General features: G+C 33.2%; 1 long non-coding RNA gene across 2 annotated transcripts in view; it reads left to right on the top strand.

Annotated features, from left to right (window-relative positions):
* The window catches only part of LOC144219335 (uncharacterized), a 46,267-nt gene that overhangs the window by 12,065 nt on the left and 19,679 nt on the right, over positions 1 to 14,523 (top strand). The window contains exons 2-4 of one of the 2 annotated variants that reach the window (XR_013331375.1): positions 6,719 to 6,800; positions 7,206 to 7,366; positions 9,353 to 9,459. This is a non-coding gene — a long non-coding RNA (uncharacterized LOC144219335). The remainder of the gene's footprint in view (positions 1 to 6,718; positions 6,801 to 7,205; positions 7,367 to 9,352; positions 9,460 to 14,523) is intronic. The other variant, XR_013331374.1, reaches the window with a different exon arrangement.

Here is a 14,523-nt window from a genome sequence, read left to right as displayed (position 1 = left end):
TACTTGAAGGACAATTTGGTTATGTGTAAAATCCTGGCACAGGTTTTTATTTTCCCTACGACATTTAATGTTGCTGTAAAGAAATCTAAGGCCAGACTGAATCTGTATTATTTGATAATAGATGACTTGGATATTTTTGTGCCCAATTACCTAAAGAATGCCTTCTTTGTATTTGAAGTTTAATAATTTAATCACATATTACTGCCAATTGTTCTATACCCACATATTTTCTGTAATGTTTTCCAATGTATTTAACATGTTACCTATATGTCTTATGATATCTATAAATTGCAGATATTGTTCACTTTTGGTTTCTACTTCAAAAATTAAAATTCCTTTGGGTAATCACTGTCTGATATTTCAAATTATCACCTTCATTTTTATTGCTTTAATCTTCTCATTTTTTAAGTTCATTATAATTTTACCAAAACTTTCCTTATGCTCATAATTCGATTCTAATCTACTCCTTTGTTCTTGAATTTTCTAAATTACTCATCAGTTCTATAATGATTTTTATTTTTTTAACTTTCCTTGCTATTATATACCTTTTGCAATATTTTATTATCTCATCTTTAAGTTTTTTATTATAATATGTATGCAGACTTGTCATGCCATTTTCTTTTATTTTTCGATTCTTTTCCTTCCTCTTTTTATTTAAAATTCTGATTTATAATTTTATAAATGTATGAATATATACATAAATGTTTTAATTACATGTCAAAACTATAAATGTAGATTTAGTAAGGCGGAAATTGAGCAACATCATCTGGATTGACAATAAACCCACAATGCAGCATAATGGATATTTATATGTCTGTTTTTTTGCTTATGTTTCTGCATTTACACCAGGAAGGATCTAATTTTTAAAAATTTTTAATTTATTGTTTTACATTTTGACCCTTCCATTTATTTTTCCTACTCCCCACCCATGCATTTGGGGAGTCTATCTCCTCTGTATCTATGAACTTTTTTTTGTTTGTTTTGTTTTGTTTTAAGATTTCACATATAGGAGAAATTATATGATATTTATCTTTTTCTGTCCGACTTATTTCACTTAGCATAATGCCCTCAAATGTCCTCATCCATGTTGGTGCAAGATTTTATTTTTATGGCTGAATAATACTCCATTGTAAATATCAACCACAACTTCTTTATCAATTCATCTATCAGTGGACACTTAGGTTGTTTCCATACCTTGGGTATTATAAATAGTTGTGCAACGAGCATAGGTCTGCATTTACCAACTTTGAGTTAGTGTTTTCATTTTCTTTGGTTAAATAGCTAGGAGTTGTACTTCTGGATCATATAGTAGTTCTATTTTTAGTTTTTGGGCAATCTCCATACTGTTTTTCATAATGGTTGCCCCAATTTACATTCCTACCAATAGTGCATGAGGGTTCTTTTTTCTCCACGTCCACATCACTTGTTATTTCTTGTCTTTTTTGTTTTGTTTGTTTTTTAGATGCAGAAAAAGCACATGAGCAGGGGAGAGGGGCAGAAGGAGATAGAGAGATGACAGAGAAAGAGAGAGAGAATGAGAATCTTAAGCAGGTTCCATGTTCAACATGGAGCCCAATGTGGAGCTCCAACTCAGAATCCTGGGATCATGACCTGAGTCAAAATCAAGAGCTCGATGCTCAACCAACTGAGACAGCCAGGCACCGCATCTTGTCTTTTTGATAATAGTTATTCTAATAGCTGTGAGGTGTTATTTCAACATTTCAACTGTGCATTTTTCTGATGATTAATGATGTTGAGCATCTTTTGAAATACCTGTTACTTATTTGTATGTCTTCTTTGAAAAAAATGTCTATTCAGATATTATGCCTATTTTCTAATTGGACTATTTATCTTTTGAATTGTGTGAGCTCTTTATGTATTTTGAGTATTAACCTTTTATCAGATAGATGTTACAAAATTTTTCTCCTTTGTTGCCTCTTTATTTCGTTGATGATTTCCTTTGCTGTGCAGAAGCTTTTTAGTTTGAGGTAGTTTCACTTATTTATCTTTGCTTTTGTTGCTTTTACTTTTGGTATCAGTTAAAAAAAAATCTAGGTCTTGACCAAGTCTTAGTCAAGAAGCTTACTGTCTATGTTTTATAGGACATTTATGGTTACTGATCTCACATGCAAGTTTTAAATAATGTTTTGAGTTAATTTTGTATATGGTTCAAGATAGAGGTCAAATTTTATTCTTTTGCATATATTTGTCCAATTTTCCTAACACTATTATTGAAGAAATTATCTTTTCTCCATTGTATATTCTTGTCTCATTTGTCCTAAATTAATTGACCTCTATTCATGTGTTTATTTCAAGGCTGTCCATTGATTTATGTGCCTATTCCTATAGCAATACTATAGGGTTTTAATTACTAAAAATTTGTAGTATAGTTTGAATTCAGGGAGAATGATGCCTCCAGCTTTGTACTTCTTTCTTAAGATTGTGTTGGCTAGTAGGAGACTTTTGTGGTTCCATATACATTTTAGGATTGTTTATGTCTGTGAAAAATGCCATTGGACTTTCGAGAGGAATTGCACTGTATCTGTATATTGTTTTGGGTATTTGAGCATGGAATATTTTTCCATTTATTTGTGTCTTCAGTTTCTTACTACAATATCCTACAGTTTTCAGTATATAGGTCTTTCATCTGTATTAAATCTATTCCTACGTATTTTATTATTTTGATGCAAATGCAAATAGGATTGTTTTCTTAAATTCTCTCTCTGATAGTTCATTATTATTGTATAGAAATGCAACATATTTTTGCATATTGATTTTGTATCCTGAAGTTTTACTGAATTCATTTATTCTAATAGTTTTTTGATAGTCTTTAGGATTTTCTGTATATAGCCTCATGTCTTCTGCAAACAGTGACAGTTTTACTTCTTCCTCTCCAATTTTATTTATTTCTTGTTCTTATCAGTTCCTCTAGCTAAGACTTCTAGTACTATGTTGGACAGAACTGATGGGAGTGGACATCCTTGTCTTGTTCCAGAGATTAGAGGAAAATTTTCCAGCTTTTTACTATTGAGTACACTATTAGCTCTGGTCTTGTCATATATGGTCTTTATTATGTTGAGGCACATTCATTCCCACCTCTTTTGTTGAGAGTTTTTGTCATAAATGGATACTGGGTTTTGTCAAATGCTTTTTCTGCATCTCTTGAAATGATCATATAATTGTTATCCTTCATTTTGCTAATGTGGTGTATCACATTCAATGATTTGAAGATATTAAACCAGCCTTGTATCCCTTAAATAAATTCCACTTGATCATGGTATATGATCCTTATAATCTAGTGTTGAAATTAGTTTTACCTATTTATCATCTCTGCGGCCTGATGACCAGATGCAGTCTTTGTTGGAGTATATTTGATTCTATCTTCTGAGAAAGAATCCTTTTCTCCAAGTGATGTCTAGATATCCTGCTTCTATGGGGGAAAGTCTCATGAATTCAGACTGTTCCTCCATTTCAGCAAAATCCTGTATCCTTTGTATGAAGAATCAACTCTTACTATTGGCTTTCTTCTTTCCATTATCTCTCCCCAGCTAAGCTTTCTGTTCTTACTTTCCACTCTACACACCATCCTCCTGCCAGTAAGAAGAGAGGACAGATAAACAGAATATCTCCCTCCTATTCTCCCCAAATCAGGTTGTGTGTGAGACTTTTCAGTATTCATGTTCACCCATAAGTAATACTTCTGACATAGACTGATGTTAAAGCCACACTATGAGAAAAATCTCTGTCTCTTATCTTAATTGTTCCTTCTTGAATTTGTCAGCATTCATCTATACCATTTTCTTTATTTGGTTGCTTTCAATGAATGATGTATTTGTCTTTATGGCTTCTGTTCATTTAATTAAACTTTATTATTATTACTCAGAAATCCCTACCTTTTTTTCCTTTGTCTTTCATGAGTCTATCTAACACTAGCCATTGATCTGTTTATGAGAAGTGTGAGGAAGAAGAGATAATCAAAACATAGGCATAGAGTAAGATCTTTTTCTGAACATACTCTTCTAATTTAAGTTTAAAAAAAGATAGTTAAATGGTAAGAAGTAAAGAGAAAATGAAGATTGGGGGGAGAAATTTGGGGTAGATATTAGAACTTTCTGTATTGTTTTATTATAAGGAATGACTGAGCTGGCCACAAAAATTAAAAGGGTCTGTTTCTCAGCATAAAGGACAGAAGAATAGGAACCAAAAGAGTTTATGTTTTGGGATGAGTGGTTAGGATATAATAACAAAATCCATATGAAATAGTCTTAATTTTGAATTCTTGTAAAGGGAGGTTGATAAATTTAATAATGAATCAAGGCTTCACTGAAATAGTAAATGGATGGAATTTGAAGATAATATATTGTCATATGAAAATAAGTAGCCAGTTTAATAGATAGGCAGGACTTTTAGTCTTTATTTATCCTACATTACATTCAACATGCATTGTTGGATATGTTCAATGCCCTCAGCAGAAACAACCAATTTATAATCAGTTTCAGTTACAAGAAGAGTAAGTTTGGATACTCAAAACCCAATCTTTATTATTATTATTTTTTTTTACAAATAGTTTATTGTCAAGTTGGTTTCCATATAACACCAAGTGCTCATCCCCACAAGTGCCCTCATCCATGCCCATCTCCCCCCCACCCCCACACACACACCCATCAGTCCTCAGTTTGTTTTCAGTATTCAAGAGTCTTTCATGGTCAAAACCCAATCTTAATATTTAAAAGTTCAGGCTTGTTTAAAAAGAAACTTTATTTGCATATCCAGTTCAAAGATTCTCTTTTCCTTTTAGTTCAAGTCCTCACACATGGCTTGGGGGCCTTTCACTAGGGAAGATAAACCTATTTTCCTTTTTCATTTTCTTCACCTTCTTTTTCTTCTGACTATTCTGGTCAGGGGAAGGAGGAATTGTGCCTCTTTATCAGGGATTACCATGGTAGTTCACGTCACACTTCTTACTCCTAAGATGTTCTAAATCCTTTCTCCACTTTCTTTAATACAGTCTCATAAAGATTATCCAGCATATTTTCCTCATCTAAAATCTTCTTTTCTGAAGGCAACTCATACATCTTTTCCATGTCAAATATTGGGAATGCAGGATGCTAATCTTTCTTGTGGGGCTTGCTACCCTATTAGCTCTTTGAGTTGGCACCCTAACTTTTCAAGTTCTAAATAGAAATTGGTATGACACATCAGGTACTCTCAAAACCTATTCTATTGCATTCTTCTTGATTGTATGTGAACAACCACATCTTATAAACTATAAATCTTGGGAATGCAATGTTAGTCTCTCGTTTCTACAAACACTCCTAATCCATCAACTTGTGAAGGAGAATAATTAAAGAGGGGAAAAAAATACTCCTTAGAAAAAAGAAGAAGTGGCATTGCATTCTCCATTAGTGACTTCATTAACAACTCACCCACCACTCAACTCTTATTTTACCAGAAAGTTTAGTTTGGCCAAACTTCAGTGAGTCCTGAAAATATATATTTAGCAGTCTCTTTTAATATGAGGAAAGTTTATATTTACTACACAGTTTTGATAAGTATATCCTCAATGGTTTGGGCTTTAAAATTCTGTACTCCAAGATAACAAGTCCCACTCATGCTCTCTCTGTGTCCCAAAAACAAATAAACTATAAAAAGATTTAAAAAAATATGAGGCACCTGGGTGGCTCAGTTGGTTAAGCATCTGAGTTCAGCTCAGGGCATGATCTCACGGTTCATGGGTTCGAGTCCCTCGTCGGGCTCTGTGCTGACAGCTCAGAGCCTGGAGCCTGTTTCAGATTCTGTGTCTCCCTCTTTCTCGGCCCTTCCCCCACTCATGCTCTGTCTCTCTGTCTCAAAAATAAATAAACCATAAAAAATTTTGAAAAAAGATAACAAGTAAATCCATACTTTCATATGATACTTTCTCTAAATGAAAAAAAAAACATCTTGGCAGGTTTTTTAATTAATAAAAATGGTTTAGTAGGGAATAGAAAACATGCTCTGCTGTCTAACAATTTTAATTTAATGGTTAATTTTCAACATTTTCCAACAAATTTAATAGACATTTTCTCAGTCAATCTGTATACAGGTTTTTTCTTTTGGAGGTGACATTTCAAAATCTTGAGATTATGTCAACTTATGAGCCACAGAGCTAGTAAATGTTATGATAATGAATTACAATTTTATTCTTCCATTCTCTAGTATTTCTCATTTCCAATAAACAAACTTTTCTATATAGTCTAGAGAAAGTTATTGATTTTAGGTTGTGAATATAACATAAAATGTTTATGATTGCATGACTAATAAGCTGTTCTAGCTTAAGAGTTAAGCCTATACTTATGTCCTTGTGAGTTAAGTTTCTTTCTAAGGGAGAAGGTAAAGCATAGCCAAGAGAATTAAAATTATTATAAACATTAATATTAGTAATACTAATACTACTACTAATAACAGATTACTCTTTCAGGAGAATCATGAGCTTTTCTAATGAGATGATTGTTTCATCAGGAGAAAAGTATATAAATCAAAGTCTCTGATAGGTAAATGTTTATTAGAGAATATGATTAAAGAGATTTAACTACTAATAGAGGTAACTTTATCACTATCTGTTTCTACTTAAGTACTAGTCAGCTATTACTTAATATATGAAAGAACTCCTACATCTTCCTTATTTTGCCATTGATAGTGTTAATAGTTCATTTCTCTTATATTTTCCTGGGGAAAGGCATTGATCAGTGTACCAGCCTGGACTTCTTTCCCCTGGGAGGAGTGACAAATCTGATTGGTGACTTAGGAACAGACAATTGGTATGTTTGGATCAGTCTGTGTTTTCCCTCTTTAAATATGACTACAGACATAGACATGAGTTTTTTGCCATGGGGAAAGTCTCTGTCTTTACAATTGATATGGATCATAGAAGAATCTGTAGATTTGAGATAATTTCAATTAAATGGAATATTGGGTTATGGTCTCTTATTCTACAACCCTTGGAAAATAAACATGAGTAGAATTAATGAGTAGAGGGATGCAAAATCTCATTTAAAGTTTAAAGCATTTGGTATATCCAAGCACAATTACTTTTTTCTTGACAGTTTGAGGCATCTTGCTTAAACAACTTAAAGCCTGAAGCAATATATTATTTTGACCTTCTTGTACCTCTGTGGCTCATGGCAGCTTTGTTCATTGGGAAGTGTTTGTTTATATTTATACAGGAGGCTGAATAAGCCTTAACCAAATACAGGAAAAGTCTAAGCAAGTAGGGCAGAGAGCACATGATTCACAGTTGAGTGAGCTTCATTGTCTCATGAGTCATCATGTACAAGCCACAAGTGTGTCCTTGAACTACACAGGCTTGGAGTGACCTGAACTACAGGTACAATTAAGATTGACTATATTTTGTTATGCTTTATGGGTAGAATCTTTCCCCTTCAGCCTAAGTTTTAAGCAGTTCTTTTAAAATGAATAAAAATAAAATACCCTTATGTGATTTGCTGTTTGGATTTCCCATGTTTATGCTGTTGGCCTCCTGTTTCATACTAATATTATAAAATTATATAAATTATAATTATATAATTTATACAATCACTCTACACAGTAAGCTCTAAGAAGTTAGCTTTAAATTATTGATGAGAGGTCTAGGTATACAGTTATCAATAGGTTTCCTAAAATTAAGCTCCTTTTGATGCTGTTTGCATTGTATTTAGAACTGAAATAGGGAGATATAAGTAGAGGATAATCATTTGGATTCATGTAGCTGATCCATAGAGTCTTTATAAATTAATGTTCTATAATTGCAGTTTTCACATACACAAAAATAGAGATGACAGTAAACTAAATCTTCTGGGATTCAGTTTCTACATTCTTGTTCCATTTACTCCACCACCTCACCCCACTTTATTTTTTTTCTGAAGGAGCCATTATAAAGTAACTCCTAGACATCTGATCATTTAAACTATAAATATATTAGTAAATATTTTAGCACATAAGGATTTTTTAATTTAATAAAAATGCAGTAACCATATCCAATAATAATTAAGCATTAGTTATTTATTTTTACTGATTGCACCCTTACTAATTACCAATAAAGATTTCACAAGGAATCAAATACAGTGTCTATATTCATTTAGTTCAATTAAAAAAAAATCTGTATAGGTTTTTTTTATTTGATTGTTTTAATAAGGGTCCACCTAAAGTCTCACATTGAATTCAGTTGATATTCTCAGACATCTCTTTTTATCAGGAGTGGTTCTCTCTCCCAACATTTTCCTCCATATGTGTTCTCCATATGTCATGTCTCTGGTGTAATTTTCCACATTCTTTAAAGTGTGATATTATTTGTCATGATCCTCTTTCTCCTAACTATCTTATAAGTTAATTGAGGGTTAGGTATAAAAACAGGCTTAGATTCAAGTACAAAATCAATTTATTCATTCATTCATTGAGAGGGGGAGAGAGAGAGAGAGACAGAGACAGAGACAGAGACAGAGAGAGACAGCACAAGCCAGAGAGGGACAGAGAAAGAGGAAGAAAGAGAGAATCCCCAAAAGGCTCCATACTGTCAGCACAGAGCCTGATGTGAAGTTCAATCTCACAAACAGTGAGATCATGACCTGAGCTGAAATCACTAGTCAGAAGAAGCTCAACTGACTGAACCAACCAGGCACCCCAAGGTATAAAAACTTTTAATAAATATATTTGGTTATGAATATTTCCTATTGTACATTCTTGGTAAAATACAAATTTTACCATTGATGTCAACCTGACACATTCATTTTAAAGTTTATCTTTGACTTTTGAATTGGCAAACATCATTGGACATAATTGCTTTGATCCACTATATTTGATTTGAGTTATTTCATTCATTTCCCTTGAGTTTATTGGCTCTAATTGTTACATAAAGGAGAGTTTCTCTCATGAACTTTTTGAGTCATTTAAAAATAGCCCTTATAAGAAAAGCCAGACAGATGCTTGTTTCTTTCCTTTTATTTATCTTGGGTGAGACCATGGTTAGCCAGCTTTACATTGGTTAAAAAGAAAAAGGGAAGAATCTTTGGGTATGGGATTATTCAGCTCAGCAGTGAGGGTGATCAAGGAATTAGGATGAATACTGATTTCAAATTACCCATGTAAAAAAATTCAAGCACAAAATTATATTTATATTAGAAAATCAAACATGTGGAAAAGGAAAGAAAAGAATGAGGAGAAATTATAGCCAAATCCAACAAACAACACTAGGTATATATTCTATAGAAAGAAAAATAATATATTGGCATTAAAAACACTTCTAAGTTTACTGATGATAGGTATCCAGATCACCCAAAAATAGTGGAAGGAAATAATATCTTTCTTTGGCTTACAGGTTTCCCTAGCTACAGGCCATTTTGATAGCCATGGTAGCCCATAACTGAAAACGTCGCAAGAGAGCTCAGAAACTATGTACCTTGATCATGGTATCTCCCCTGCCAGGTAAGTATCAGAAACTAAGTTCCTAAACAGAACCATATCCAATGCAGTACTAGGCAGCAAGAAACTCAGAATTCAAAACATAGCAGCAAAATGAAAATTATAATTTTGAATATTCAAGAAAGGATTGTAAAATAAAATCCTGTGATGGGATCTTCCCTTACTGAAAATATATAAATTATAAAAGGACACACACACAGAAAAGGGCTTCAAATATCACTCTCTGAGAAAAGAGAAAGTGATTGAAAGTGTCAGAATTATTATCTGGAAGGATTGTTTCTTTAAATGATAACTTGATGACTGTGTCTCCACTGGCTGTTTTCACTCATTAGCTGAAAGAAACTTATAAGGAGGAAGAAACATGGAAACATGATATAAATGTAAGAGTCAACTATACTTTTTAGAAAGGATTTGAGCACTGGCTTTCGATGGATTCCAAAAAATTGAAGCTTACATCATTGATTTTTGATATTTCATGTTTTTCAAATATGAGTATTTAGTGTTATACTCTTTTTAAAGACTATTTTAGCTGCATCTCCCAAATTTTCAAGTTCATTTTTATTTTCACTCAATACAAAATGTTTTTTATTTCTTTTGTAATATTTTCTTGATCCATAGGTTACTTAGAAGTAATTTCCAAAAACTTTGGAATTTTCTAGATTTTTTTGTTATTCATTTTTAATTCATTATATATTACTTGTAGCATATACTCTGTATGATTTCATCTATTTTAAATTGTTTAAAACTTGTTTATGGCCTAGCATATGGTTCATGTTCATAAATACCTCATGTATGCTTGAAATGAATACATATTCTGTGGTTGTTGGATGACGTAGTCTATAAACATAATTTAAGTCAAGTTGATCAGTAGTGATGCTCAAATGTTATATATCTTATTAATTTTCTGACTTCTATCAATTACTAATTAAAAAAACTCCGTGTTTTTGCATGCTGTGCAAAATACCAGAAACAGCAAGAGGAGATTTAGGTGTAATTTTGCATTAATATGAGAGAATATAGGCTTTAGTGTATGTCTAGACTGTTCAGATGCTGTAACAAAATATCACAGAATGGATGCCTTTAGCCATGTAAGTATTAGATTTGGTAGATAAAACTTATGAAATTTTTCCTTTGTGGTATTGAAGAACAAATTATCCATGACATTTGTTAAAGACAGTAAGTAAGAATTCAATGAAGAGGCATTACTACAATGGGTATTTTACCACAGAGAGGAGAAATGAGGCTCAACTCTTGATATGGCAAGGGCAAACAGAAATTTATAGTTAAGCAGCAAGTTGGGAAGAGAAAACAACAAAGCTGGAGGGATTCTTGGTTGACTAACTCAACAAGAGTCTTCCTGAAGGCAGGACAGGGTAATATGACAGGGAGATGAGAAATCTGACCAGATATTGGAGGGTTAGACATATTCACTAAACTAACTTAACAGAACTTTTGCTAAAACTGGACTAAGATGGCTAAGGACAGAGTCCAGCTTCAGACCTACTCAAAAAGAGGTATCAAAGGAGCTTAACTCAAGTTTGGTCATAGACAAAGTATTAAAAGGATTTCCCACATAAATTATATCCTAAATTAATTAAATAAATAAATAATAAATATATAAATAACTTGAATTTACATTTTAATTTCTTTCACACATGAGAATTATAAAACCATCAATTATTATCATTATATAATCTTATATTAGAAAAATTCCCAAGTTGTATAGCTCTTCTAGTGCATTAGGGATTTCATATTCACATATAGAGAGAGAAAGAAAGAGAAAATGAAAGCAAGAGAACAGAAAGGGAAAAGAGGGAATAAGCATTTTGTTATTTGTTTAGATTTTTGATAGCCAATGTATCTGGTAACCTTGATTCTCCAGAAGTATGATTTTCAATTCTTGTCTCCATTACATCATATGTTAACAGAGTCTCATCTGTAATGCTCAGAACAGTGAAGGCAACTCTATGTCATTCTCTATTTTTAATAAATCAGCCAATGAAAATGATACTGAAAACATCATAGGAAGAATCTGAATCCTCCCTAATGCTCTCTCTCTCTGTCTCTCTCTCTATATATATATAATGTAATTTTTACTTCATTTCTGTCATATTTTAAAAATTAGCACATAGTTTTGTAATCAATTGTATTTTTTTCTTTGAATAGTCTTCACAGGGAATGATTCNCCCTCCCCTCCCCTCCCTCCCTCCCTCTCTCTCTCTCTCTTTCTTTCTTTCTTTCTTTCCCTCTCTTTCTCTCTCTCTCCCTTTCTTTCATTACATACATTGTTAAAGACAATATTTAAAACTTAAGATTTTAATTATTAGTATTCTTTATCAAACAGCAATATAATGTGGTGGTTAAGACCAGAGTGTTTTAATTAGACACATGTGACTTTTTGCTTGCTGTGCTACTACCAGAAGCAGCAAGAGGTAGAAGCCAGAAGAGAGAAAAAGATTGTTAGGATGTGAATCCACTCTACCAGCTGCCAGTTACATAATGAGAAATTTACTTAAAATTTCTGAGCCTCTCCCCCTCTTAAAAGGGATAATAATAGTACTTTCTCCAAAGTGTTTTTTCAAAGGCTAAAGATATAATTTCTTGGCACAGTTTATGGAAGATATTAAACGCCTTATAAATGTTTGTTGGCAGCCAAGGTAATTGAAATAGTAGCAGCAGGACTTGTCACTGTAGTTTAAATTGTAGTCATACCACTAGTAGCTATAATAAATTCTGCTACACCTCATTATTCTGCCAAATCATCTTGGTTGAAAGTCAATCAATTCCTTATAATATAACCCTGGGGGAGAAATTTTACTGTAAAAAGATCCCTGAGAATATGAAACACCTGTGATAGTTTTGTACTAACCTCTTTAAACCTGATAGCCACAAAATCTTTGTTATTATTATTATCATTATCAAGACATTGCTGTGCTTTGAATATACATGCTCAAGAGTGGGTGGGGTGTGGGAACAGATGGCTGCTAAAAGGCTGACTGTGAGATGCTGCATAGTAAGGAAGACATACACACACTAGGCCTTATTGTCTCCACACCACGTTGTAGAACAATGTTGAAAGTACATGACGATATGTATCCTAGATGTTCTTTGATGCTAGTAGAACAGATTGCCTTTCAGAAACAACCTTCATTCATTGGCTCTACCTGAGTAAATCTAGAGAAAGGAGCATGGATGATAAAAGTACAGTCAGAATTATAGAAAATTATAGCTCAGTAGTGATGCTAGGATATGGAGAATTTATATTAAGTCCCACTGAAGCAGAAATATCCACAGAAGAATTAACGCTGGAGATTTTAAAAGACATTCAGCAGCTCCTTTTTTTTTTTTTTTTTTTGTGAAATAAGAACTCTCCCTACAATTTCCTAGGGCGATTATCTTCACCCACCCAAGAAGTTAATTGAAACACATTTAAAATTCTCTCCATATTTGGTAAATAACATAAACTCCTTGAACCTTGGGGTTCATCTCATAAAACAGAGATGATAATAATTACACATAGGCCTATTTTAGGACTCAAATGAACAGTGTATAAAAATACCTGGCACTAAACATGGAAAGAGCCTAAGTGTCCATCAATGGACAAATGGATCAAGAAGATGTGCTTTATCTATACAATGGAATACTACATGGCAATGAGAAAGAATGAAATCTGGCCATGTGTAGCAACATGGATGGACCTTGAGGGTGTTATGCTGAGCGAAATAAGTCAGGCAGAGAAGGACAAATACCATATGTTTACACATAAAGGAGGGTTAGGAGGAACTTAACGGAGGACCATAGGGGAGAAGAAGGGGGGGAACAGTGGGGGAGAGAGAGAGAAGCAAACCGTGAGAGACTCTTGAATGCTGAGAACAAACTGATGGGTGTGGGGGAGGAGGGGGCAGATGGGCAACAAGAGGAGGGCACTTGTGGGGATGAGCACTGGGTGTTATATGGAAACCAACTTGACAATAAACTATTTGTTAAAAAAAAATACCTGGCACTGAGCAGGCTCACTGTGAATCTAAGTACTTACTCTTCTTTTCTACCTGGTGGCAGAGCCAAGGATTCTCTTTGGTAAGTTAGAAAAGGCAATTATAGAAATTTGTCGTCAAGGTAGTATCACTCATGTGTCCAGCCCTTAGACCTCTCACAGCAAGACTGAAAATAGCCTTGTGCACAGTTTATAAACATGGTACTACCAGCTCTGCTCATCCTTGCACAATTAGTTCAGGTGGTTAGACCATAGTGTTAATGACTCCAGGGTTTTAGTTCAGTAAGGATAAACTGCATTAAAATAGACAAAACACATACACACACACAGACACCCCCCCCCCACACACACAAATTCTGCTTTATTGGAAAAACTACACATCTAACCATTTTAAGCAATCTCATTATAATGTAATTTTTGTCAAAAGAAGTTGCTTTGATAACTGAGAAAAAGAAGCTGGTAAGTCTATTATTGCTGTAGGTAAAAGCAATTCAAGTTAATACCATCATTATGCGTCCTAGATGATTTTGTCTCTTCCCAGTGTAGACAATTCCAAGCAGGAATTTTGAGTTCTAGTTGGAATATGAATAATAAAAACAAACTTGTGCAGTTAAAACCTAAAAGAAAACAATATTTTTTCAGTTTCCTTTGGGCTTCTTCCATGTTATTAAGGATTCAGGACTGTAAAGGGGATAATAAATAATGATAAAAAAGGATTTAACTGAAATATTATTGGATTTTTAAGAGTTCTCTTATAAATGAACTGTATTTAGTTTTCCTAGCCCAGATAAATTATACCCCCCTTCAGACCAAGAAAGTTGCAAATGAGAAAGCTCAACTTTAATAATTCCATCAAAGGATGGAATAGGGAGAAGTTACCACAATCTGGATATAAGCAAATACAAGTATGAATTCTTCTCAAATGAAATTTTAAAAATCACAACAGAATTGTAACATTTAGGCTATAGAAGTATATAATTAATGCCAATATTTTATAAAAGCTGTATTACATGTTTAGGAAAAAAAACATCAAACAATTAGAAAAGCTAGGGATCCACTAAGATCAAGGGATG

The sequence above is a fragment of the Crocuta crocuta genome, unplaced genomic scaffold (genome assembly GCF_008692635.1).
Source record: "Crocuta crocuta isolate KB4526 unplaced genomic scaffold, BGI_CrCroc_1.0 scaffold118, whole genome shotgun sequence".
Classification (NCBI taxonomy): Eukaryota; Metazoa; Chordata; class Mammalia; order Carnivora; family Hyaenidae; genus Crocuta; species Crocuta crocuta.
This window is presented reverse-complemented; position numbering and strand designations above follow the sequence as displayed.